Source organism: Nerophis ophidion, linkage group LG24, assembly GCF_033978795.1.
Source record: "Nerophis ophidion isolate RoL-2023_Sa linkage group LG24, RoL_Noph_v1.0, whole genome shotgun sequence".
NCBI lineage: Eukaryota > Metazoa > Chordata > Actinopteri > Syngnathiformes > Syngnathidae > Nerophis > Nerophis ophidion.
This window is the reverse complement of record NC_084634.1, coordinates 5945288-5973122: the sequence shown is the minus strand read 5'-3', so window position 1 is coordinate 5973122 and position 27835 is coordinate 5945288. Positions and strand designations below refer to the sequence as shown.

General features: G+C 32.9%; 2 protein-coding genes and 1 pseudogene across 2 annotated transcripts in view; all 3 read right to left on the bottom strand.

The window, feature by feature from the left end:
- LOC133542447 (gastrula zinc finger protein XlCGF57.1-like) overlaps window positions 1-27835 on the bottom strand; it is a 130771-nt gene that overhangs the window by 93366 nt on the left and 9570 nt on the right. The gene's annotated exons all lie outside the window — the stretch shown is intronic.
- Window positions 1-27835, bottom strand: part of LOC133542532 (oocyte zinc finger protein XlCOF20-like) — a 69312-nt gene that overhangs the window by 36111 nt on the left and 5366 nt on the right. The gene's annotated exons all lie outside the window — the stretch shown is intronic.
- LOC133542303 (uncharacterized) overlaps window positions 1-27835 on the bottom strand; it is a 32726-nt pseudogene that overhangs the window by 1782 nt on the left and 3109 nt on the right.

Below are 27835 nucleotides of genomic sequence, written 5' to 3'. Positions count from 1 at the left end.
GAACTTCTTTATATGATGTACATATTTGTTTTACATGTGTTCATACCTTTGCTTTTGAGTACACATAAATCCCTCTTAGTTCATATTTACTGGTTCACATCTGAAACATCTTCTGGAAGCATATTATTTACTTCATACATAATTTGAGCAGTTGTCTCTTGTACAATTTTGAAATGTGAATTTATGAATCATTTGTTGGGTGGCCATAATCCATTCTATTATCTTTATTACTCTCTTTTGTAACATGAATATTGTTTTGTTATTGTTTTATACATATGTCCCCAGACCTTTATGCAATAAACAATGTATGCTTCTGCAAAAGTTGGGTACTACGTAGTTCATATTTGTCAGTATGTATTTTGTTATATTTAGTTTTGTGCAGATGGCAGAGCAGCCGTTTAGCAACTGGAGGATTTCTGGTATGTATTCTGCTTGGGCCAAAACCGGTCAAGGATGAGAAAGTTGAAGAAAAAATAAATAAAAGGAGGAACCAAATAAAACAACAAAAGGTAATGGTTGTGTGTCTGAAAACAGATAAATACATTTTAACACTTTTTTTGTGCCTTAGGTTAGGTTGGTATGGTGGTGTGTTTCGGGGTGGCCAAGGATGCCACCCCAAGAATCTGAAAGGCCACTCTGGGTGTCTCCCAACTTAGAGATGGAACATTTTGAAGCATGCGGTAAGTGTTGCACCGCCCGAATGCCAGCTGAGATAAGCTCCAGTGATCCCCAAAAGGAACAAGCGGTAGGAAATGGATGGATGGGGGTAAGTGTTGCACTCGGGTTCCAACTAAAGGTACGCCAAATAATTGCTTGTAACAGATCAGGTGTTCCCTATCGACAGTGCACAGGTTGGCCCAGGTTTATTTTGAAAGCATGATTGTATACAGGTTTGGTTATAAAGTATTTAGTCAGCCACCAATGGTACAAATTCTCCCGCTTAAAATGATGACAGAGGTCTGTAATTTTCATCATTAAAACACTTCAACTGTGAGAGACAGAATGTGAAAAAAAAAATCCAGAAATTCTCATTGAAGGAATTTAAAAAAATGTATTATAAAAATACAAGTGCGTTACTAACTGATGTTGAATAAATACAAGTGAGTTACTAATAGTTGAATAAAATAAGGGTGAGTTAGGGTGAGTTACTAATAGATGTTGAATAAATACAAGTGAGTTACTAATAGATTTTGAATAAATACAAGTGAGTTACTAATAGTTAAATAAAATAAGGGTGAGTTACTAATAGATGTTGAATAAATACAAGTGAGTTACTAATAGTTGAATAAAATAAGGCTGAGTTACTAATAGATGTTGAATAAATACAAGTGAGTTACTAATAGTTGAATAAAATAAGGGTGAGTTAGGGTGAGTTACTAATAGATGTTGAATAAATACAAGTGAGTTACTAATAGTTGAATAAAATAAGGCTGAGTTACTAATAGATGTTGAATAAATACAAGTGAGTTACTAATAGTTGAATAAAATAAGGGTGAGTTACTAATAGATGTTGACTAACATACAAGTGATTTACTAATAGTTGAATAAAATAAGGCTGAGTTACTAATAGTTGAATAAAATAAGGCTGAGTTACTAATAGATGTTGAATAAAATACAAGTGAGTTACGGATAGATGTTGAATAAAATAAGGGTGAGTTACTAATAGATGTTGAATTAAATACAAGTGAGTTATTAATAGATGTTGAATAAATACAAGTGAGTTATTAATAGTTGAATAAAATAAGGGTGAGTTACTAATAGATGTTGAATAAATACAAGTGAGTTATTAATAGATGTTGAATAAATACAAGTGAGTTACTAATAGTTAAATAAAATAAGGGTGAGTTACTAATAGATGTTGAATAAAATACAAGTGAGTTATTAATGGATGTTGAATAAAATACAAGTGAGTTACGGATAGATGTTGAATAAAATAAGGGTGAGTTACTAATAGATGTTGAATAAAATACAAGTGAGTTACTAATAGTTAAATAAAATAAGGGTGAGTTACTAATAGATGTTGAATAAAATACAAGTGAGTTATTAATGGATGTTGAATAAAATACAAGTGAGTTATTAATAGATGTTGAATAAAATACAAGTGAGTTACTAATAGATGTTGAATTAAATACAAGTGAGTTACTAATAGATAAATAAAATAAGGGTGAGTTACTAATAGATGTTGAATAAAATACAAGTGAGTTATTAATGGATGTTGAATAAAATACAAGTGAGTTACGGATAGATGTTGAATAAAATAAGGGTGAGTTACTAATAGATGTTGAATAAAATACAAGTGAGTTATTAATGGATGTTGAATAAAATACAAGTGAGTTACGGATAGATGTTGAATAAAATAAGGGTGAGTTACTAATAGATGTTGAATAAATACAAGTGAGTTACTAATAGTTAAATAAAATAAGGGTGAGTTACTAATAGATGTTGAATAAAATACAAGTGAGTTATTAATGGATGTTGAATAAAATACAAGTGAGTTACTAATAGTTAAATAAAATAAGGGTGAGTTACTAATAGATGTTGACTAACATACAAGTGAGTTACTAATAGTTGAATAAAATAAGGCTGAGTTACTAATAGTTGAATAAAATAAGGCTGAGTTACTAATAGATGTTGAATAAAATACAAGTGAGTTACGGATAGATGTTGAATAAAATAAGGGTGAGTTACTAATAGATGTTGAATTAAATACAAGTGAGTTATTAATAGATGTTGAATAAATACAAGTGAGTTACTAATAGTTGAATAAAATAAGGGTGAGTTACTAATAGATGTTGAATAAAATACAAGTGAGTTACTAATAGATGTTGAATTAAATACAAGTGAGTTATTAATAGATGTTGAATAAATACAAGTGAGTTACTAATAGTTGAATAAAATAAGGGTGAGTTACTAATAGATGTTGAATAAAATACAAGTGAGTTACTAATAGATGTTGAATTAAATACAAGTGAGTTATTAATAGATGTTGAATAAATACAAGTGAGTTACTAATAGTTGAATAAAATAAGGGTGAGTTACTAATAGATGTTGAATAAAATACAAGTGAGTTACTAATAGATGTTGAATAAATACGAGTGAGTTATTAATAGATGTTGAATAAAATACAAGTGAGTTACTAATAGATGTTGAATTAAATACAAGTGAGTTACTAATAGATGTTGAATAAAATACAAGTGAGTTACGAATAGATGTTGACTAAAATACAAGTGAGTTACTAATAGATGTTGAATTAAATACTAGTGAGTTACTAATAGATGTTGAATAAAATACAAGTGAGTTATTAATGGATGTTGAATAAATACAAGTGAGTTACTAATAGATGTTGAACAAAATACAAGTGAGTTACTAATAGATGTTGAATACTAGTGAGTTACTAATAGATGTTGAATAAAATAAGGGTGAGTTACTAATAGATGTTGACTAAAATACTAGTGAGTTACTAATAGTTGAATAAAATAAGGCTGAGTTGCTAATAGATCTTGAATTAAATACAAGTGAGTTTCTAATAGATGTTGAACAAAATACAAGTGAGTTACTAATAGATGTTGAATAAAATAAAAGTGAGTTACTAATAGATGTTGAATAAAATAAAAGTGAGTTACTTATAGATGTTGAATAAAATACAAGTGAGTTACTAATAGATGTTGAATAAAATAAAAGTGAGTTACTAATAGATGTTGAATAAAATAAAAGTGAGTTACTAATAGATGTTGAATAAAATACAAATGAGTTACTGATAGATGTTGAATAAAATACAAGTGAGTTATTAAAATAGATGTTGAATTAAATACAAGTGAGTTTCTAATAGATGTTGAATAAATACAAGTGAGTTATTAATATATGTTGAATAAATACAAGTGAGTTATTAATATATGTTGAATTAAATACAAGTGAGTTATTAATAGATGTTGAATAAAATAAGGGTGAGTTACTAATAGATGTTGAATAAAATACAAGTGAGTTTCTAATAGATGTTGAATAAATACAAGTGAGTTTCTAATAGATGTTGAATTAAATACAAGTGAGTTATTAATAGATGTTGAATAAATACAAGTGAGTTTCTAATAGATGTTGAATAAAATAAGGGTGAGTTACTAATAGATGTTGAATAAATACAAGTGAGTTATTAATAGATGTTGAATTGAATACAAGTGAGTTTCTAATAGATGTTGAATAAAATAAGGGTGAGTTACTTATAGATGTTGAATAAAATACAAGTGAGTTTCTAATAGATGTTGAATTAAATACAAGTGAGTTATTAATAGATGTTGAATAAATACAAGTGAGTTATTAATAGATGTTGAATAAAATAAGGGTGAGTTACTAATAGATGTTGAATAAAATACAAGTGAGTTTCTAATAGATGTTGAATTAAATACAAGTGAGTTACTAATAGATGTTGAATTAAATACAAGTGAGTTATTAATAGATGTTGAATAAAATAAGGGTGAGTTACTAATAGATGTTGAATAAATACAAGTGAGTTATTAATAGATGTTGAATAAATACAAGTGAGTTACCAATAGATGTTGAATAAAATAAGGGTGAGTTACTACTAGATGTTGAATAAAATAAGGGTGAGTTACTTATAGATGTTGAATAAAATACAAGTGAGTTACTTATAGATGTTGAATAAAATACAAGTGAGTTTCTAATAGATGTTGAATTAAATACAAGTGAGTTATTAATAGATGTTGAATTAAATACAAGTGAGTTTCTAATAGATGTTGAATAAAATAAGGGTGAGTTTCTAATAGATGTTGAATAAATACAAGTGAGTTTCTAATAGATGTTGAATTAAATACAAGTGAGTTATTAATAGATGTTGAATAAATACAAGTGAGTTATTAATAGATGTTGAATTACATACAAGTGAGTTATTAATAGATGTTGAATAAAACACAAGTGAGTTTGTAATAGATGTTGAATAAATACAAGTGAGTTTCTAATAGATGTTGAATTAAATACAAGTGAGTTACTAATAGATGTTGAATAAAATAAGGGTGAGTTACTTATAGATGTTGAATAAAATACAAGTGAGTTTCTAATAGATGTTGAATAAATACAAGTGAGTTTCTAATAGATGTTGAATAAATACAAGTGAGTTTCTAATAGATGTTGAATAAATACAAGTGAGTTTCTAATAGATGTTGAATTAAATACAAGTGAGTTACTAATAGATGTTGAATAAAATAAGGGTGAGTTACTTATAGATGTTGAATAAAATACAAGTGAGTTACTAATAGATGTTGAATAAATACTAGTGAGTTACTAATAGATGTTGAATAAAATAAGGGTGAGTTACTAATAAATGTTGAATAAACACAAGTGAGTTACTACTAGATGTTGAATAAAATACAAGTGAGTTTCTAATAGATGTTGAATAAATACAAGTGAGTTATTAATAGATGTTGAATTAAATACAAGTGAGTTTCTAATAGATGTTGAATAAAATAAGGGTGAGATACTACTAGATGTTGAATAAAATACAAGTGAGTTTCTAATAGATGTTGAATAAATACAAGTGAGTTATTAATAGATGTTGAATTAAATACAAGTGAGTTATTAATAGATGTTGAATAAATACAAGTGAGTTACTAATAGATGTTGAATAAAATAAGGGTGAGTTACTTATAGATGTTGAATAAAATACAAGTGAGTTTCTAATAGATGTTGAATAAATACAAGTGAGTTATTAATAGATGTTGAATTAAATACAAGTGAGTTATTAATAGATGTTGAATAAATACAAGTGAGTTACTAATAGATGTTGAATAAAATAAGGCTGAGTTACTAATAGATCTTGAATTAAATACAAGTGAGTTTCTAATAGATGTTGAATTAAATACAAGTGAGTTACTACTAGATGTTGAATAAAATACAAGTGAGTTACTAATAGATGTTGAATAAAATAAGGGTGAGTTACTTATAGATGTTGAATAAAATACGAGTTTCTAATAGATGTTGAATAAATACAAGTGAGTTATTAATAGATGTTGAATTAAATACAAGTGAGTTATTAATAGATGTTGAATAAATACAAGTGAGTTACTAATAGATGTTGAATAAAATAAGGCTGAGTTACTAATAGATCTTGAATTAAATACAAGTGAGTTTCTAATAGATGTTGAATTAAATACAAGTGAGTTACTACTAGATGTTGAATAAAATACAAGTGAGTTACTACTAGATGTTGAATAAAATACAAGTGAGTTACAAATAGATGTTGAATAAATACAAGTGAGTTACCAATAGTTGTTGAATAAATACAAGTGAGTTACTAACAGATGTTGACTAAAATACAAGTGAGTTACTAACAGATGTTGAATAAAATACAAGTGAGTTACTAACAGATGTTGACTAAAATACAAGTGAGTTACTAACAGATGTTGAATAAAATACAAGTGAGTTACTAATAGATGTTGAATAAAAACAAGTGAGTTACTAATAGATGTTGAATAAAAACGAGTGAGTTACTAATAGATGTTGAAAATACAAGTGAGTTACTAATAGATGTTGAATAAAAACGAGTGAGTTACTAATAGATGTTGAAAATACAAGTCAGTTACTAATAGATGTTGAATAAATACAAGTGAGTTACTAATAGATGTTGAATAAAATACAAGTGAGTTACTAATAGTTGTTGAATAAATACAAGAGAGTTACTAATAGATGTTGAATAAAATACAAGTGAGTTACTAATAGATGTTGAATAAAATACAAGTGAGTTACCAATAGTTGTTGAATAAATACAAGTGAGTTACAAATAGATGTTGAATAAATACAAGTGAGTTACTAACAGATGTTGAATAAAATACAAGTGAGTTACTAATGTTGAATAAAATACAAGTGAGTTACTAATAGATGTTGAATAAAATACAAGTGAGTTACTAATAGATGTTGAATAAAATACAAGTGAGTTACTAATAGATGTTGAATAAAAACAAGTGAGTTACCGATAGATGTTGAATAAATACAAGTGAGTTACCAATAGTTGTTGAATAAATACAAGTGAGTTACAAATAGATGTTGAATAAATACAAGTGAGTTACAAATAGATGTTGAATAAAATACAAGTGAGTTACTAACAGATGTTGAATAAAATACAAGTGAGTTACTAATAGATGTTGAATAAAATACAAGTGAGTTACTAATAGATGTTGAATAAAATACAAGTGAGTTACTAATAGATGTTGAATAAAAACAAGTGAGTTACTGATAGATGTTGAATAAAATACAAGTGAGTTACTAATAGATGTTGAAAATACAAGTGAGTTACTGATAGATGTTGAATAAAATACAAGTGAGTTACTAACATATGTTGACTAAAATACAAGTGAGTTATTAATAGATGTTGAATAAAAACAAGTGAGTTACTAATAGATGTTGAAAATACAAGTGAGTTACTAATAGTTGTTGAATAAATACAAGTGAGTTACTAACAGATGTTGACTAAAATACAAGTGAGTTATTAATAGATGTTGAATAAATACAAGTGAGTTACCAATAGATGTTGAATAAAATACAAGTGAGTTACTAATAGTTGAATAAAATAAGGATGAGTTACTAATAGATGTTGAATAAATACAAGTTAGTTACTAATAGATGTTGACTAAAATACAAGTGAGTTAATAGATGTTGAATAAAATACAAGTGAGTTACTAATAGATGTTGGATAAAATACAAGTGAGTTACTAATAGATGTTGAATAAAATACAAGTGAGTTACTAATAGATGTTGACTAAAATTCAAGTGAGTTACTAATAGATGTTGACTAAAATACAAGTGAGTTACTAACAGATGTTGAATAAAATACAAGTGAGTTACTAATAGATGTTGACTAAAATACAAGTGAGTTACTAATAGATGTTGACTAAAATACAAGTGAGTTACTAATAGATGTTGACTAAAATACAAGTGAGTTACTAATAGATGTTGAATAAAATACAAGTGAGTTACTAATAGATGTTGACTAAAATTCAAGTGAGTTACTAATAGATGTTGACTAAAATTCAAGTGAGTTACTAATAGATGTTGACTAAAATACAAGTGAGTTACTAACAGATGTTGAATAAAATACAAGTGAGTTACTAATAGATGTTGACTAAAATACAAGTGAGTTACTAACAGATGTTGACTAAAATACAAGTGAGTTACTAACAGATGTTGACTAAAATACAAGTGAGTTACTAATAGATGTTGAATAAAATACAAGTGAGTTACTAATAGATGTTGAATAAATACAAGTGAGTTACTAATAGATGTTGACTAAAATACAAGTGAGTTACTAACAGATGTTGACTAAAATACAAGTGAGTTACTAATAGATGTTGAATAAATACAAGTGAGTTAATAGATGTTGAATAAATACAAGTGAGTTAATAGATGTTGACTAAAATACAAGTGAGTTACTAACAGATGTTGAATAAATACAAGTGAGTTAATAGATGTTGAATAAATACAAGTGAGTTAATAGATGTTGAATAAATACAAGTGAGTTAATAGATGTTGAATAAAATACAAGTGAGTTACTAATAGATGTTGAATAAAATAAGGATGAGTTACTAATAGATGTTGACTAAAATTCAAGTGAGTTACTAATAGATGTTGACTAAAATACAAGTGAGTTACTAACAGATGTTGACTAAAATTCAAGTGAGTTACTAATAGATGTTGACTAAAATTCAAGTGAGTTACTAATAAATGTTGACTAAAATACAAGTGAGTTACTAACAGATGTTGACTAAAATACAAGTGAGTTACTAACAGATGTTGACTAAAATACAAGTGAGTTACTAATAGATGTTGAATAAATACAAGTGAGTTACTAATAAATGTTGAAAAAATACAAGTGAGTTACTAACAGATGTTGACTAAAATACAAGTGAGTTACTAACAGATGTTGACTAAAATACAAGTGAGTTACTAATAGATGTTGAATAAATACAAGTGAGTTACTAATAAATGTTGAAAAAATACAAGTGAGTTACTAATAGATGTTGACTAAAATACAAGTGAGTTACTAACAGATGTTGACTAAAATACAAGTGAGTTACTAATAGATGTTGACTAAAATACAAGTGAGTTACTAACAGATGTTGACTAAAATACAAGTGAGTTACTAATAGATGTTGAATAAATACAAGTGAGTTACTAATAAATGTTGAAAAAATACAAGTGAGTTACTAATAGATGTTGACTAAAATACAAGTGAGTTACTAATAGATGTTGACTAAAATACAAGTGAGTTACTAACAGATGTTGACTAAAATACATGTGAGTTACTAATAGATGTTGAATAAATACAAGTGAGTTACTAATAAATGTTGAAAAAATACAAGTGAGTTACTAACAGATGTTGACTAAAATACAAGTGAGTTACTAATAGATGTTGACTAAAATACAAGTGAGTTACTAATAGATGTTGAATAAATACAAGTGAGTTACTAATAAATGTTGAAAAAATACAAGTGAGTTACTAACAGATGTTGACTAAAATACAAGTGAGTTACTAATAGATGTTGACTAAAATACAAGTGAGTTACTAATAGATGTTGAATAAAATACAAGAGAGTTACTAACAGATGTTGACTAAAATACATGTGAGTTACTAATAGATGTTGAATAAATACAAGTGAGTTACTAATAAATGTTGAAAAAATACAAGTGAGTTACTAACAGATGTTGACTAAAATACAAGTGAGTTACTAATAGATGTTGACTAAAATACAAGTGAGTTACTAATAGATGTTGAATAAATACAAGTGAGTTACTAATAAATGTTGAAAAAATACAAGTGAGTTACTAACAGATGTTGACTAAAATACAAGTGAGTTACTAATAGATGTTGACTAAAATACAAGTGAGTTACTAATAGATGTTGAATAAAATACAAGAGAGTTACTAACAGATGTTGACTAAAATACAAGTGAGTTACTAATAGATATTGACGGCATGGCGCGGTGGAGGAGTGGCCGTGCGCAACCCGAGGGTCCTTGGTTCAAATCCCACCTGGTACCAACCTCGTCACGTCCGTTGTGTCCTGAGCAAGACACTTCACCCTTGCTCCTGATAGGTGCTGGTTGGCGCCTTGCATGGCAGCTCCCTCCATCAGTGTGTGAATGTGTGTGTGAATGTGTAAATGTGGAAGTAGTGTCAAAGCGCTTTGAGTACCTTGAAGGTAGAAAAGCGCTATACAAGTACAACCCATTTATTTATTTATTTAAATACAAGTGAGTTTCTACTAGATGTTGAATAAATACAAGTGAGTTACTAATAGATGTTGAATAAAATACAAGTGAGTTACTAATAGATGTTGAATAAAATACAAATGAGTTACTAATAGATGTTGAATAAAATACAAATGAGTTACTAATAGATGTTGAATAAATACAAGTGAGTTACTAATAGATGTTGAATAAATACAAGTGAGTTACTGATAGATGTTGAATAAAATACAAGTGAGTTTCTACTAGGTGTTGAATAAAATACAAATGAGTTACTAATAGATGTTGAATAAATACAAGTGAGTTACTAATAGATGTTGAATAAATACAAGTGAGTTACTAATAGATGTTGACTAAAATACAAGTGAGTTACTAACAGATGTTGACTAAAATACAAGTGAGTTATTAATAGATGTTGAATAAAAACAAGTGAGTTACTAATAGATGTTGAAAATACAAGTGAGTTACTAATAGATGTTGAATAAAATACAAGTGAGTTACTAATAGTTGAATAAAATAAGGATGAGTTACTAATAGATGTTGAAAATACAAGTGAGTTACTAATAGATGTTGAATAAATACAAGTGAGTTACTAACAGATGTTGACTAAAATACAAGTGAGTTACTAATAGATGTTGAATAAAATACAAGTGAGTTACTGATAGATGTTGAATAAAATACAAGTGAGTTACTAATAGATGTTGAAAATACAAGTGAGTTATTAATAGTTGTTGAATAAATACAAGTGAGTTACTAATAGATGTTGAATAAAATACAAGTGAGTTACTAACAGATGTTGACTAAAATACAAGTGAGTTACTAACAGATGTTGACTAAAATACAAGTGAGTTATTAATAGATGTTGAATAAAAACAAGTGAGTTACTAATAGATGTTGAAAATACAAGTGAGTTACTAATAGTTGTTGAATAAATACAAGAGAGTTACTAATAGATGTTGAATAAATACAAGTGAGTTACTACTAGATGTTGAATAAAATACAAGTGAGTTACTACTAGATGTTGAATAAAATACAAGTGAGTTACTACTAGATGTTGAATAAAATACAAGTGAGTTACTAATAGATGTTGAATAAAATACAAGTGAGTTACTAATAGATGTTGAATAAATACAAGTGAGTTACAAATAGATGTTGAATAAATACAAGTGAGTTACCAATAGATGTTGAATAAATACAAGTGAGTTACCAATAGTTGTTGAATAAATACAAGTGAGTTACTAATAGTTGAATAAAATAAGGATGAGTTACTAATAGATGTTGAATAAAATACAAGTGAGTTACTAATAGATGTTGAAAATACAAGTGAGTTACTAATAGTTGTTGAATAAATACAAGTGAGTTACTAATAGTTGTTGAATAAATCCAAGTGAGTTACTAACAGATGTTGACTAAAATACAAGTGAGTTATTAATAGATGTTGAATAAAATACAAGTGAGTTACTAATAGTTGAATAAAATAAGGATGAGTTACTAATAGATGTTGAATAAATACAAGTTAGTTACTAATAGATGTTGACTAAAATACAAGTGAGTTAATAGATGTTGAATAAAATACAAGTGAGTTACTAATAGATGTTGAATAAAATACAAGTGAGTTACTAATAGATGTTGACTAAAATACAAGTGAGTTACTAATAGATGTTGACTAAAATACAAGTGAGTTACTAATAGATGTTTAATAAATACAAGTGAGTTAATAGATGTTGAATAAAATACAAGTGAGTTACTAATAGATGTTGAATAAAATAAGGATGAGTTACTAATAGATGTTGACTAAAATTCAAGTGAGTTACTAATAGATGTTGACTAAAATACAAGTGAGTTACTAATAGATGTTGAATAAAATACAAGTGAGTTACTAACAGATGTTGACTAAAATTCAAGTGAGTTACTAATAGATGTTGACTAAAATACAAGTGAGTTACTAATAGATGTTGACTAAAATACAAGTGAGTTACTAACAGATGTTGACTAAAATACAAGTGAGTTACTGATAGATGTTGAATAAAATACAAGTGAGTTACTAATAGATGTTGAATAAATACAAGTGAGTTACTAATAGATGTTGACTAAAATACAAGTGAGTTACTAACAGATGTTGACTAAAATTCAAGTGAGTTACTAATAGATGTTGAATAAATACAAGTGAGTTAATAGATGAATAAAATACAAGTGAGTTACTAATAGATGTTGAATAAAATAAGGATGAGTTACTAATAGATGTTGACTAAAATACAAGTGAGTTACTAATAGATGTTGACTAAAATACAAGTGATTTACTAACAGATGTTGACTAAAATTCAAGTGAGTTACTAATAGATGTTGACTAAAATTCAAGTGAGTTACTAATAGATGTTGACTAAAATTCAAGTGAGTTACTAATAGATGTTGACTAAAATACAAGTGAGTTACTAACAGATGTTGACTAAAATACAAGTGAGTTACTAACAGATGTTGACTAAAATACAAGTGAGTTACTAACAGATGTTGACTAAAATACAAGTGAGTTACTAACAGATGTTGACTAAAATACAAGTGAGTTACTAACAGATGTTGACTAAAATACAAGTGAGTTACTAATAGATGTTGAATAAATACAAGTGAGTTACTAATAAATGTTGAAAAAATACAAGTGAGTTACTAATAAATGTTGAAAAAATACGAGTTACTAACAGATGTTGACTAAAATACAAGAGAGTTACTACTAGATGTTGACTAAAATACAAGTGAGTTACTAATAGATGTTGACTAAAATACAAGTGAGTTACTAACAGATGTTGACTAAAATACAAGTGAGTTACTAACAGATGTTGACTAAAATACAAGTGAGTTACTAACAGATGTTGACTAAAATACAAGTGAGTTACTAATAGATGTTGAATAAATACAAGTGAGTTACTAATAAATGTTGAAAAAATACAAGTGAGTTACTAACAGATGTTGACTAAAATACAAGTGAGTTACTAACAGATGTTGACTAAAATACAAGTGAGTTACTAACAGATTTTGACTAAAATACAAGTGAGTTACTAACAGATGTTGACTAAAATACAAGTGAGTTACTAACAGATGTTGACTAAAATACAAGTGAGTTACTAATAGATGTTGAATAAATACAAGTGAGTTACTAATAAATGTTGAAAAAATACAAGTGAGTTACTAACAGATGTTGACTAAAATACAAGAGGGTTACTACTAGATGTTGACTAAAATACAAGTGAGTTACTAACAGATGTTGACTAAAATACAAGTGAGTTACTAACAGATGTTGACTAAAATACAAGTGAGTTACTAACAGATGTTGACTAAAATACAAGTGAGTTACTAACAGATGTTGACTAAAATACAAGTGAGTTACTAATAGATGTTGAATAAATACAAGTGAGTTACTAATAAATGTTGAAAAAATACAAGTGAGTTACTAACAGATGTTGACTAAAATACAAGTGAGTTACTAACAGATGTTGACTAAAATACAAGTGAGTTACTAACAGATGTTGACTAAAATACAAGTGAGTTACTAACAGATGTTGACTAAAATACAAGTGAGTTACTAACAGATGTTGACTAAAATACAAGTGAGTTACTAATAGATGTTGAATAAATACAAGTGAGTTACTAATAAATGTTGAAAAAATACAAGTGAGTTACTAACAGATGTTGACTAAAATACAAGAGGGTTACTACTAGATGTTGACTAAAATACAAGTGAGTTACTACTAGATGTTGACTAAAATACAAGTGAGTTACTAACAGATGTTGACTAAAATACAAGTGAGTTACTAATAGATGTTGAATAAAATACAAGAGAGTTACTAACAGATGTTGACTAAAATACAAGTGAGTTACTAATAGATATTGACGGCATGGCGCGGTGGAGGAGTGGCCGTGCGCAACCCGAGGGTCCCTGGTTCAAATCCCACCTGGTACCAACCTCGTCACGTCCGTTGTGTCCTGAGCAAGACACTTCACCCTTGCTCCTGATAGGTGCTGGTTGGCGCCTTGCATGGTAGCTCCCTCCATCAGTGTGTGAATGTGTGTGTGAATGTGTAAATGTGGAAGTAGTGTCAAAGCGCTTTGAGTACCTTGAAGGTAGAAAAGCGCTATACAAGTACAACCCATTTATTTATTTATTTAAATACAAGTGAGTTTCTACTAGATGTTGAATAAATACAAGTGAGTTACTAATAGATGTTGAATAAAAGTGAGTTACTAATAGATGTTGAATAAAATACAAATGAGTTACTAATAGATGTTGAATAAATACAAGTGAGTTACTAATAGATGTTGAATAAATACAAGTGAGTTACTGATAGATGTTGAATAAAATACAAGTGAGTTTCTACTAGGTGTTGAATAAAATACAAATGAGTTACTAATAGATGTTGAATAAATACAAGTGAGTTACTAATAGATGTTGAATAAAATACAAATTAGTTACTAATGGATCCATCCATCCGTCCATTTTCTACCGCTTATTCCCTTTCGGGGTCGCGGGGGGCGCTGGCACCTATCTCAGCTACAATCGGGCGGAAGGCAGGGTACACTCTGGACAAGTCACCACCTCATCGCAGGGCCAACAGATAGACACTACATTCACACTCACACACTAGGGCCAATTTAGTGTTGCCAAGATGTTGAATAAATACAAGTGAGTTACTAATAGTTGTTGAATAAATACAAGTGAGTTACTAATAGATGTTGAGTAAAATACTAGTGAGTTACTAATAGATGTTGAGTAAAATACTAGTGAGTTACTAATAGATGTTGAATAAATACGAGAGTTACTACTAGATGTTGAATAAATACAAGTGAGTTCCTACTAGATGTTGAATAAATATGAGTTACCACTAGATGTTGAATAAATATGAGTTACCAATAGTTGTTGAATAAATATAAGTGAGTTACTAATAGATGTTGAATAAATACAAGTGAGTTACTAATAGTTGTTGAATAAATACAAGTGAGTTACTAATAGATGTTGAGTAAAATACTAGTGAGTTACTAATAGATGTTGAGTAAAATACTAGTGAGTTACTAATAGATGTTGAATAAATACGAGAGTTACTACTAGATGTTGAATAAATACAAGTGAGTTCCTACTAGATGTTGAATAAATATGAGTTACCACTAGATGTTGAATAAATATGAGTTACCAATAGTTGTTGAATAAATATAAGTGAGTTACTAATAGATGTTGAATAAATACAAGTGAGTTACTAATAGATGTTGAATAAATACAAGTGAGTTCCTACTAGATGTTGAATAAATACAAGTGAGTTCCTACTAGATGTTGAATAAAATACAAGTGAGTTACTACTAGATGTTGAATAAATACAAGTGAGTTACTACTAGATGTTGAATAAATACAAGTGAGTTCCTACTAGATGTTGAATAAATATAAGTGAGTTACCAATAGTTGTTGAATAAATATAAGTGAGTTACTAATAGATGTTGAATAAAATACAAGTGAGTTACTAATAGATGTTGAATAAATACAAGTGAGTTCCTACTAGATGTTGAATAAATATAAGTGAGTTACCAATAGTTGTTGAATAAAATACTAGTGAGTTACTAATAGATGTTGAATAAAATACAAGTGAGTTACTAATAGATGTTGAATAAAATACAAGTGAGTTACTAATAGATGTTGAATAAATACAAGTGAGTTCCTACTAGATGTTGAATAAAATACAAGTGAGTTACTGATAGATGTTGAATAAATACAAGTGAGTTACTAATAGATGTTGAATAAATACAAGTGAGTTCCTACTAGATGTTGAATAAATACAAGTGAGTTCCTACTAGATGTTGAATAAATATAAGTGAGTTACCAATAGTTGTTGAATAAAATACTAGTGAGTTACCAATAGTTGTTGAATAAATACAAGAGAGTTACTAATAGATGTTGAATAAAATACAAGTGAGTTACTAATAGATGTTGAATAAATACAAGTGAGTTCCTACTAGATGTTGAATAAAATACAAGTGAGTTACTGATAGATGTTGAATAAATACAAGTGAGTTACTAATAGATGTTGAATAAATACAAGTGAGTTCCTACTAGATGTTGAATAAATACAAGTGAGTTCCTACTAGATGTTGAATAAATATAAGTGAGTTACCAATAGTTGTTGAATAAAATACTAGTGAGTTACCAATAGTTGTTGAATAAATACAAGAGAGTTACTAATAGATGTTGAATAAAATACAAGTGAGTTACTGATAGATGTTGAATAAATACAAGTGAGTCACTACTAGATGTTGAATACCTCAGTTTCTACTGGCCAAGTTACCGTTCCTACCACACAGTTCAGTGGAAAGATGGCCTCAGGGTCCAATAATCGTGACAAGGCGTCTGGCTTGACGTTGCGGGACCCCGGCCTGTAGGAGAGCGAGAAGGAAAAGCGATTAAAAAAAGCGCCCACCTGGCCTGGCGTGAGTTGAGTCTCTTAGCCTTCTCGATGTACTCCAGGTTCTTGTGATCTGTCCAGACGATGAATGGGTGTTCGGCCCCTTCGAGCCAATGCCTCCATTCCTCCAAGGCGAGCTTCACCACCAGCAACTCCCGACATCATAGTTTCTTTCAGCTTTGGACAGCCGCCGTGATAGAAAGGCACAGGGATGCATTTTGCCATCCTGATGAGAGCGTTGAGACATCACTGCTCCAACTCCTTCATTAGAAGCGTCCACTTCCACAACGAACTGACGCTGCGGGACCGGCATGGTGAGGATGGGTGCTGAGGTGCTTGAGTGTCTGGAATGCCCTCTCTGCCTCTGGAGACCAGTGGAACCGCACCTGGGTGGATGTAAGAGAGTGGAGGAGAGCAGCTATTGCGCTGAAATTTCTGACAAACCGCCTGTAAAAGTTAGCAAATCCCAAGAATTGCTGAACTTTCTTGCGGCTGTCAGGTGTCGGCCAATCGGTCACAGCGCTAACTTTAGCCGGATCCATCTGCACTCTTCCAGGGGCTACAATGAAGCCCAGGAAGGAGACTGTGTCGGCATGAAAAACACTCTTTTCAGCTTTAACATATAGATCATTGTCTAGGAGTCTCTTTAAAACCTGATTTACATGGTCTTTGTGAGTGTCACGGTCAGGTGAATAAATCAATATGTCGTCAAGGTAAACATCGACAAAATGGTCCATGGTCATGGCTTGGAACACAGCCGGGGCATTGGTGAGACCAAAAGGCATGACCCTGTATTCATAGTGACCTCTGGGTGTGTTGAATCCTGTCTTCCACTCATCTCCCTCTCTTATTCGGACCGGATGATAAGCGTTGCGAAGGTCCAGCTTGGTGAATATTTTAGCCTGTTGGAGTTGGTCGAAGACAGAGGACATGAGGGGAAGAGGGTAACGGTTCTTGATGGTGATGTCATTCTGGGGACTGTAATCGATGCAGAGCCTTAACAACCCGTCTTGCTTCTTCACAAAGAAGAACCCTGCTCCTGCTGGTGATGATGACTGGCGAATCAAGACGGCTTCCAGTGATGCAGAGATATAATCGTTCATAGCAGCTTTTTCTGGACCAGAGATGGAGTACAGACGCCCCTTGGGAATTGTGGCCCCGGGCAGTAGATAAATGGCACAGTCGTAGGAACGATGGGGCAGAAGTGACAGGGCCTTAGTTTTGCTGAAGACTTGACGTAGATGGTGATAACAGGAGGGGACAGAATTCAGGTCCGGAAATTCTGCGTCTGACAGGTTTTGCAGAAAAAAGATTATTTCCTTGACACTTTCGTTCTGGACAGTAGACAAAATACAGTTCTGGGTACATTCCCTTCCCCATTCACTGATCATCCCTGTCTTCCAGTCCACATGAGGGTTATGCTGGTACAGCCATGGATACCCCATGATCAACAGATGAGAAGTACAATTAATAAAATATGGACAAATTCTTTCCTGATGGCCGTCATTGTTCATTTGGAAAGGTTCACTGATGAGTGTGATGGTGAAAAGCTCCTTGCCATTCAGCGATCTGGCTCTAATGGGTTTAACTAGTGAGTTACTAATAGATGTTGAATAAAATAAGGGTGAGTCACCAATAGATGTTGAATAGAATGAGGGTGAGTTACTACTAGATGTTGAATAAATACAAGTGAATTCTTAGATGTTGAATAAAATACAAGTGAGTTTCTAATAGATGTTGAATAAAATACAAGTGAGTTCCTAATAGATGTTGAATAAAATACAAGTGAGTTACTACTATATGTTGAATAAATACAAGAGAGTTACTACTAGATGTTGAATAAATAAGAGACGGTTACTACTAGATGTTGAATAAATACGAGAGTTACGAATAGATGTTGAATAAAATACAAGAGAGTTACTAATAGATGTTGAATAAAATACAAGTGAGTTACAAATAGATGTTGAATAAAATACAAGTGAGTTACCAATAGATGTTGAACAAAATAAGGGTGAGTTACCAATAGATGTTGAACAAAATAAGGGTGAGTTACCAATAGATGTTGAACAAAATAAGGGTGAGTTACCAATAGATGTTGAACAAAATAAGGGTGAGTTACGAATAGATGAATAAAATAAGGGTGAGTTACCAATAGATGTTGAATGGAATGAGGGTGAGTTACTAATAGATGTTGAATAAATTACAAGTGAGTTACTAATAGATGTTGAATAAATTACAAGTGAGTTACTAATAGATGTTGAATAAAATACAAGTGAGTTACTAATAGATGTTGAATAAATACTAGTGAGTTACTAATAGATGTTGAATAAATACTAGTGAGTTACTAATAGATGTTGAATAAATTACAAGTGAGTTACTAATAGATGTTGAATAAATTACAAGTGAGTTACTAATAGATGTTGAATAAATACAAGTGAGTTACTAATAGATGTTGAATAAATACTAGTGAGTTACTAATAGATGTTGAATAAATACTAGTGAGTTACTAATAGATGTTGAATAAATACTAGTGAGTTACTAATAGATGTTGAATAAAATACAAGTGAGTTACTAATAGATGTTGAATAAAATACAAGTGAGTTACTAATAGATGTTGAATAAAATACAAGTGAGTTACTAATATCCATCCATCCATGCATTTTCTACCGCTTATTCCCTTTCGGGGTTGCGGGGGGCGCTGGCGCCTATCTCAGCAACAATTGGGCGGAAGGCGGGGTACACCCTGGACAAGTCGCCACCTCATCGCAAGGCCAACACAGATAGACAACATTCACACTCACATTCACACACTAGGGCCAATTGAGTGTTGCCAATCAACCTATCCCCAAGTGCATGTCTTTGGAAGTGGGAGGAAGCCGGAGTACCCGGAGGGAACCCACGCATTCACGGGGAGAACATGCAAACTCCACACAGAAAGATCCCGAGCCTGGATTTGAACCCAGGACTGCAGGACCTTCGTATTGTGAGGCAGACGCACTAACCCCTCTGCCACCGTGAAGCCCGAGTTACTAATAGATGTTGAATAAATACTAGTGAGTTACTAATAGATGTTGAATAAATACTAGTGAGTTACTAATAGATGTTGAATAAATACAAGTGAGTTACTACTACATGTTGAATAAAATACAAGTGAGTTACTACTAGATGTTGAATAAAATACAAGTGAGTTACTACTAGATGTTGAATAAAAATACAAGTGAGTTACTACTAGATGTTGAATAAAATACAAGTGAGTTCCTAATAGATGTTGAATAAAATACAAGTGAGTTCCTAATAGATGTTGAATAAAATACAAGTGAGTTCCTAATAGATGTTGAATAAAATACAAGTGAGTTCCTAATAGATGTTGAATAAATACAAGTGAGTTACTAATAGATGTTGAATAAATACAAGTGAGTTACTAATAGATGTTGAATAAAAATACAAGTGAGTTACTACTAGATGTTGAATAAATACAAGTGAGTTACTAATAGATGTTGAATAAAAATACAAGTGAGTTACTGATAGATGTTGAATAAAATACAAGTGAGTTACTGATAGATGTTGAATAAAAATACAAGTGAGTTACTAATAGATGTTGAATAAAAATACAAGTGAGTTACTGATAGATGTTGAATAAAATACAGGTGAGTTACTGATAGATGTTGAATAAAATACAAGTGAGTAACTAATAGATGTTGAATAAAAATACAAGTGAGTTACTGATAGACGTTGAATAAAATACAAGTGAGTTACTAATAGATGTTGAATTAAATACAAGTGAGTTACGACTAGATGTTGAATAAATAAGTGAGTTACGAATAGATGTTGAATAAATACAAGTGAGTTACGAATAGATGTTGAATAAATACAAGTGAGTTCCTAATAGATGTCGAATAAATACAAGTGAGTTCCTAATAGATGTTGAATAAAATACAAGTGAGTTACTGATAGATATTGAATAAAATACAAGTGAGTTATTAATAGATGTCGAATAAATACAAGTGAGTTACTAATAGATGTCGAATAAATACAAGTGAGTTACTAATAGATGTTGAATAAATACAAGTTAGTTACAGATAAAGTGCCACATCCTCCACTTTCACGTGGAAAGGTCACTCTTGTACAAGTTTATAACGGAAACAGAAGAAATAATAATGCATCACACTGCTTGGATATGTAGAGAATGTCATTTAAAAGGGGGTCCACACAAGCATGAGCAATAGTGTGTGTTGTCTTTGACATAATAAAAAAAAAAGACAACAGACCTCCTCCAGAAGTAGAACTAGCCACGGCTACTTGGTCCTCCACTGCTTTGGTGTGACTGCTGGCTTTGCCGCCCTCTTGAGGGGGAATGATGGACATGGAGGAGTCGAGGGGGACGGGGGTCCCCGTCTCCGTGACCTCCATATTGTTGACGTAGCTGTCGTCTTCCGTGGTGAGGCCGTCTTCCATCTCCCAGCTGTCCCTCTCATCCTCCCACTCCTCGGTGGACAAGCCGCCGCTGGTCTCCTCCACAGAGTCATAGTCCGTCTCGGACTCTACGCCATAGAGATGCTGTGTGGGGTTCAAATGTGTTTTTGATGATTTCATTTGACTTGTTATTTTAGAATGGAAGTGTACCTGTGGGAGGACGACGGTCATGGAGTTGTCTGCCCACACTACTTCCACTTTGCTGTTGACGTCCACCCTGGCCAACTGATGTCTGAGGGAGCAGGAGACCATCTTTAGAGCCTTTACAATTCAAATGTCTGCAAATGATTCATTCTCTGTATGGTCTAAATCAGGGCTGTCCAAGCTTTTCCACTGGGGGGCGCAAACAAAAAAAAAAATGAAATAAAAAAATCAAAGCACGCATGGTTAGTTTGATACTTTTCATTTTCTAAATCATTACAGTATATTGATTTGTTTAACTTGTAAGTTTCTGGAGGACACAGAAGGGTCTCAGTCATATTTTAGCGACCGGGCTACGATAGACTGACCATACCTCCTCTTTTCACCTTACATGTCCTCTTTTGCGGGGCTGTCCGGGGGGAGTTTCTTAAATGCCTCAAATGTACGCCATTTTGAGTTAGGGTTGCGTGTATTTTCAATGTACGTTCAGGGTTAAGAAGGGGTTAAATACAAAACAAGTTGTGCACGCAGCAACATCATTCGTGAGGGAGGGGCACATATATTTATCAGATTTTATTTTTTATTATCTAAAGCAGAGGTGTCAAATGTGTGTGCCTCGGAAGCCATTTGCGGAACCACAGCTAATGTTTTAAAAGGCCCACGGCACATTCTAAAAATACTATTAAAATAAACAAAAGTGAAATAAGAAAGCTTAAAGGGTAAATGTAATTTAGAATAAGTTGCAATGTTGACTAATAAAACAAAGCTGTTTTTTTTTTTCTTTGAAACTGGTATCTAAAAGCTTTTTTATTTTGATCAAGGTTAAATATAGTTTTCCATACAACACAATGAGAATGTTATATTGCTCAATTATTCTACCTTATTTCAATTATTGTGCGGAAATATTGGGAAATACATATCATAGCAACATAACGCCTTTATTTCTTTCACAGAAAAGAGCAATTCGAATCATTTTTAAAGTAGGATATAGAGACCACACAAATCCACTCTTCAGTAGGTCAGGATTACGAAAACTAAAAGACATTGTAGAATTGAATACACTATTAATGATGTTCAAAACGAGCAATAAAGTTCTTCCGAAGGACATACAAAAGTTATTTGTGTTTACATCTGAAGATGAGAACCACAGAAGGCCGTATGACTTTAAACATCAAAGAGCGCCAACAAATTTGAAACAAATGTGCTTGTCTGTTGGTGTGAAAGCATGGAATTCTCTAAACAAAGACTTAAAAAGCTGTAAGAATATATTTGTATTTAAAAAGAGTTATAAAAAGAGAAAACTGAAATTATATCAAAGTTTTGATTTAGATTCGACATGTCATTGTGAAAATGCTTAAAGGAAAATGGAAAAGTATGTTGGAGTTTGGGTGTTGGAAACAGTTATAAAGTCATCTAAAATACTGTAATTTGTGTTAAAAAAAAGGGGCAGATAAATATAAGAATATAATTCTTCCATCTGCTCCTTTCTGATCATGGAAATGTATAAGAAAAAAAACCCCAAAAAAACAATGAAAGTGTCAATTGTACATGGCTTGTAAATATGCATTTTTATGAAAGGAATAAAAATAAATGATGATTGCTCAAAACATAATATCGAATCAAAATCAATGTTATTATGAATTATTGACCTATCCAAGGTTCCCATTACTTCGCATCAAATATTCCACTAAGAAAAATATTTTTGGTGGAAGATTTTGCAAATTTAATAAAATAACCGAAAAATGTTTATTTTGTTGTTTTCTTACTGTACCAAGAATGAACCGAATTGTGAGCTCTAAACCGAGGTACGTACCGAACCGAAATTTTTGTGTAGCGTTACACCCCTAATCGGCAGCGCACCTTATAATCCAGTGCGCCCTACGGTCCGGAAAATACGGTATTCTGACCATTATTGCTGACGAAGAAGTTCCATTAATTATCCAAATTAAGGTATCCATTCACCTCATTTCCACACTCGTTCTCTCCATCTTCAGAGTTCCATATTCTAATGACAACGTCGGTGGTGCGGAAATGGAAATCAGGGTGATCAGCTATGTCGTACACGCTGACGTCTTCCTCCGCACCAATAACCTGGAGGCAAAATAAGCTTTTTTGATGCACACAAACCACAATAATGTTCATTCCTTGACTTGCCTCCACATCATCACTGGTGGCATTGAGCTTAAATCCACTTGACGACGCACGTTCTACCCCTGTGGTCGCTGGACAGGATCATGCCGTATACCCCTGGGTCCTGGAGGGCTTGGGCTATAGCAAGAAACACACAATAAAAACATGATATTACAACTTCAGAAATGTCCAAAGTCAATACTTACGTCGTTTGCCCACAACAAAGTCACCAGGACAAAACTCGTGGTTGTCAAGGTGCTGGATGGGGATGAAGTCGTTGGATCTGATCCCCTTCTCCACCTGCCCGTCCTTCCACATCACATCAGCTGTTGTCTTGGTAGATACAACTTCCACAGCCACGCTGCACACACACACAATATCACTATTAAACATGTCCAACTTGCACTGAGTTCTGTATATCAGAGGGCCGAGACACCGAGGTTTCATGCCACAGGCTCACCAGTTTCCGGGTTTGAACTCGCGGGACAATTTGGTCCTCTTCTTCAGGTTGCGGATTGGCAGCGGGATGCTCTTTTTGCGGCTGCTTCCCAGGCCTCCGCTTTGAGAGGAGGCTGTGGAGCTGGCCGACGACGTCAGAGAGCTGCAGGCCGGTTGAAGAGAGTCTGAGACAGCTTTACAAACTGATCAACTGTGTGCTATAGTGTCTTATACATCCTGCCCACATTCTCATCATGGAGTGGCAGGTCTGTTGGCAGACATATTACAGGAGAACCTCAATTTAAAAAAAACTATTTGCAAACTTTTCAATTTACAAACCTTTGGATGGGGCCAAATATGCCTCTGTGTGCGAGCTATGTCTCGGTGTACAAAGGCTTCATTCATTCATTCATTTTGTGTCCCGCTTGCAGGCACAAAGCAGGGCGCAGCATTTTGGGGGAAGCGGAGGCCTCTACGTCACTTGCTGTGAAGTACACTACTAATCACTTCCAGAGGTGGGTAGAGTAGCCAGAAATTGTACTCAAGTAAGAGTACTGTTACTTTAGATATTTATTACTCAAGTAAAAGTAAGGAGTAGTCACCCAAATATTTACTTGAGTAAAAGTTGTGAAAAAACTACTCAAGTACTGAGTAACTGATGAGTAACCTGTTCCTTTAATGATGACGGCAACAAGTAATGCACAAAAACATAAAAATAGCAATGAACAAATTCAGAGCCAGGAATATCTCATAAGCAACTAAAACAATAATATATCCATCCATCCATCCATTTTCTACCGCTTATTCCCTTTCGGGGTCGCGGGGGGCGCTGGCGCCTATCTCAGCTACAATCGGGCGGAAGGCGGGGTACACCCTGGACAAGTCGCCACCTCATCGCAGGGCCAACACGGACAGACAGACAACATTCACACTCACATTCACACACTAGGGACCATTTAGTGTTGCCAATCAACCTATCCCCAGGTGCATGTCTTTGGAAGTGGGAGGAAGCCGGAGTACCCGGAGGGAACCCACGCATTCACGGGGAGAACATGCAAACTCCACACAGAAAGATCCTCAGCCTGGAATTGAACCCAGGACTGAAGGACCTCCGTATTGTGAGCATATTAAATAATATATATTTGGTTTTACACTGCATTGAAAAAAGATTTGAAAATTAAATTGACCTTTGCAAGCTCATTATACTATTGGCTAAGTTTTATATTCATAAATGCAAGTTTCTCAATACCCGACCTATTTTTTTTTTGCCTTTAAAAAAGATTTAGAACTTTCTTTTCTTAGTTTTTTTCTAACATGACATACATACAACATTATACATCAGGTAATTTCATCATTTCGCAATACACAATACATCATGTCCGAAAAGGAGTGGGAAGAAGCAAAGCTTATTTAATCCTACCCCTTTCCCACTACAGAGCGCCCACAAATATATACATTCATTTACTGACCTTCTTTGGTAGAACTATACCGTGCCAGCAATTTGAGGGTTGCAGGTTCAATCCCCGCTTCCGCCATTCCAGTCACTGCCGTTGTGTCCCTGGGCAAGACACCTTACCACCCACACTGGTTTAAATGTAAAAATTAGATATTGGGTTTCACTATGTAAAGCGCTTTGAGTCACTAGAGAAAAAGCGCTATATAAATATAATTCACTTCACTTTACAGCAAAATATCAAAATGACATCTGTGAGTGAGTAACAGCAGTTTTCTAACATGTACTTAATTATTTCAGTCATTAACATACTAAGATGAAGAATATCTTCTTTTCAATAAGTTTGAACGTGTTTCTCATAATTCTTCTTTGTACTTTGTAAGCACTATTAATTTGAACATCCTCTTAAACTGGATCATATCAGTACAATGTTTAACTTCTTTACTTAATCCATTCCATAATTTAATTCCACATACTGATATGCTAAAAGTTTTAAGTGTTGTACGGGCATATACATGTTTTAAAGGCGAACATTATCACAATTTCAAAAGGGTTAAAAACAATAAAAATCAGTTCCCCGTGGCTTGTTGTATTTTTTTCAACATTTTACCGGTCCCGGAATACCCCTAAATAAAGCTTTAAAGTGCCTTATTTTCGCTATCTTCGAAACCACTATCCATTTCCCTGTGACGTCATACAGTGCTGCCAATACAAACAACATGGCGGTTACCACAGCAAGATATAGCGACATTAGCTTGGATTCAGACTCGGATTTCAGCGGCTTAAGCGATTCAACAGATTACGCATGTATTGAAACAGATGGTCGGAGTATGGAGGAAGATAGCGAAAATGAAATTGAAGAAGAAATTGAAGCTATTGAGCGAATAGCTATTGACGCTATTCGGCCATAGCGTGGGTGTACCTAATGAAGTGGCCCATAGCATGGCTGCCTTATTAGCATCGCCGGTAAAATGTGCGGACCAAACGATCAGGACTTTCGCATCTTGTGACACTGGAGCAACTTAAATCCGTCGATTGGTAAGTGTTTGTTTTGCATTAAATGTGGGTATCTAGTTTCAAATGTACATACAGCTAGCGTAAATAGCATGTTAGCATCGATTAGCTAGCAGTCATGCTGCGACCAAATATGTCTGATTAGCACATAAGTCAACAACATCAACAAAACTCACCTTTGTGATTTCGTTGACTTAATCGTTGCAAATGCATCTGCAGGTTATCCATACATCTCTGTGCCATGTCTGTCTTAGCATCGCCGGTCAAATGTGAAGACACTTTGGTACATTCAATGGGGGTCTGGCGGCAGATTTCTTGCCAGTGGTGCAACTTGAATCCCTCCCTGTTAGTGTTGTTACACCCTCCGACAACACACCGACGAGGCATGATGTCTCCAAGGTTCCAAAAAATAGTCGAAAAAACGGAAAATAACAGAGCTGAGACCCGGTGTTTGTAATGTGAAAATAAATATGGCGGGTCTGTTACCTCGGTGACGTCACGTTCTGACGTTTTTTCTTGTATTATATTGATTATGTTTAATTGTGGAATGGGTGAGAGGGGTTGGGATATTATAAGCACCTGCTTCACCCAAACCCTTTTCAAGCCTTGCATTAATATCTCTGCCAAAATGTAAAAAGAACAAAAACAACTACTGTTTAGTTGTACTGTGCAGGTTTTGAAATAAATATTTCAATTCAAATTCACACGCCAAACGCGCCTCTTGGAGCGAAACGGTGCTTTAGTTTATGAATTTACAATGCAGATACAAATGACACATTCATGTTTTTGTGTAATGATGACAATGTATATTGTTGATGTTGATGGCAGGAACGCTGTCGGGTGTTTTCTTTTTAGATGTTCCTTCACAGCCGTTGTGCTGCTATGTTAGGCCCTCTCCGCTCGACACAGTGTGCATACAACATTATTAGGCCCTTTATTGAAATACTCCCACACTTTTGACCACTTTTGGCGTGCTTTTGTCCCCTCGCTTTCACCGTCTGCTTTACGCTCCGCCATGACAGTGGTGTGATGTATTTATGCGACGCGCCGACGCCATTTATCGATGACGTCGACTACATCGACGCGTCGCTCCAGCCTTAGACTAACAACCATCAAACAGATAAAACAACCCAGAACAAATCAGACAATTGTTGACAGAGCTAACATTTCATTCAGTTAACTATATTCAGGCAAACAGGCATATAAGTAGATGCTAACAGCTCCATTCAAAACGAATGTGGTGGCTAAGCTACATAATGCTACACAAATGCAACTCACCAATTCCGCAGATAAATCTCACTTAACACTCTCGCACGACGACCCACGGCTCCAGTAGTCGGCTCCTACAGGTCGAAATTATTACATTTTAGTTAGAAGACTTAGTTAATAGTCAAAACCGAGTCACATACCTCGCGTCTGCCTCTCGCTGTCACTGGGAGCAGCCACTACCGGGTTTTATGCTTCCCGCCATGGGTCACGTGACCACGTGACGTAATGACGCAGTG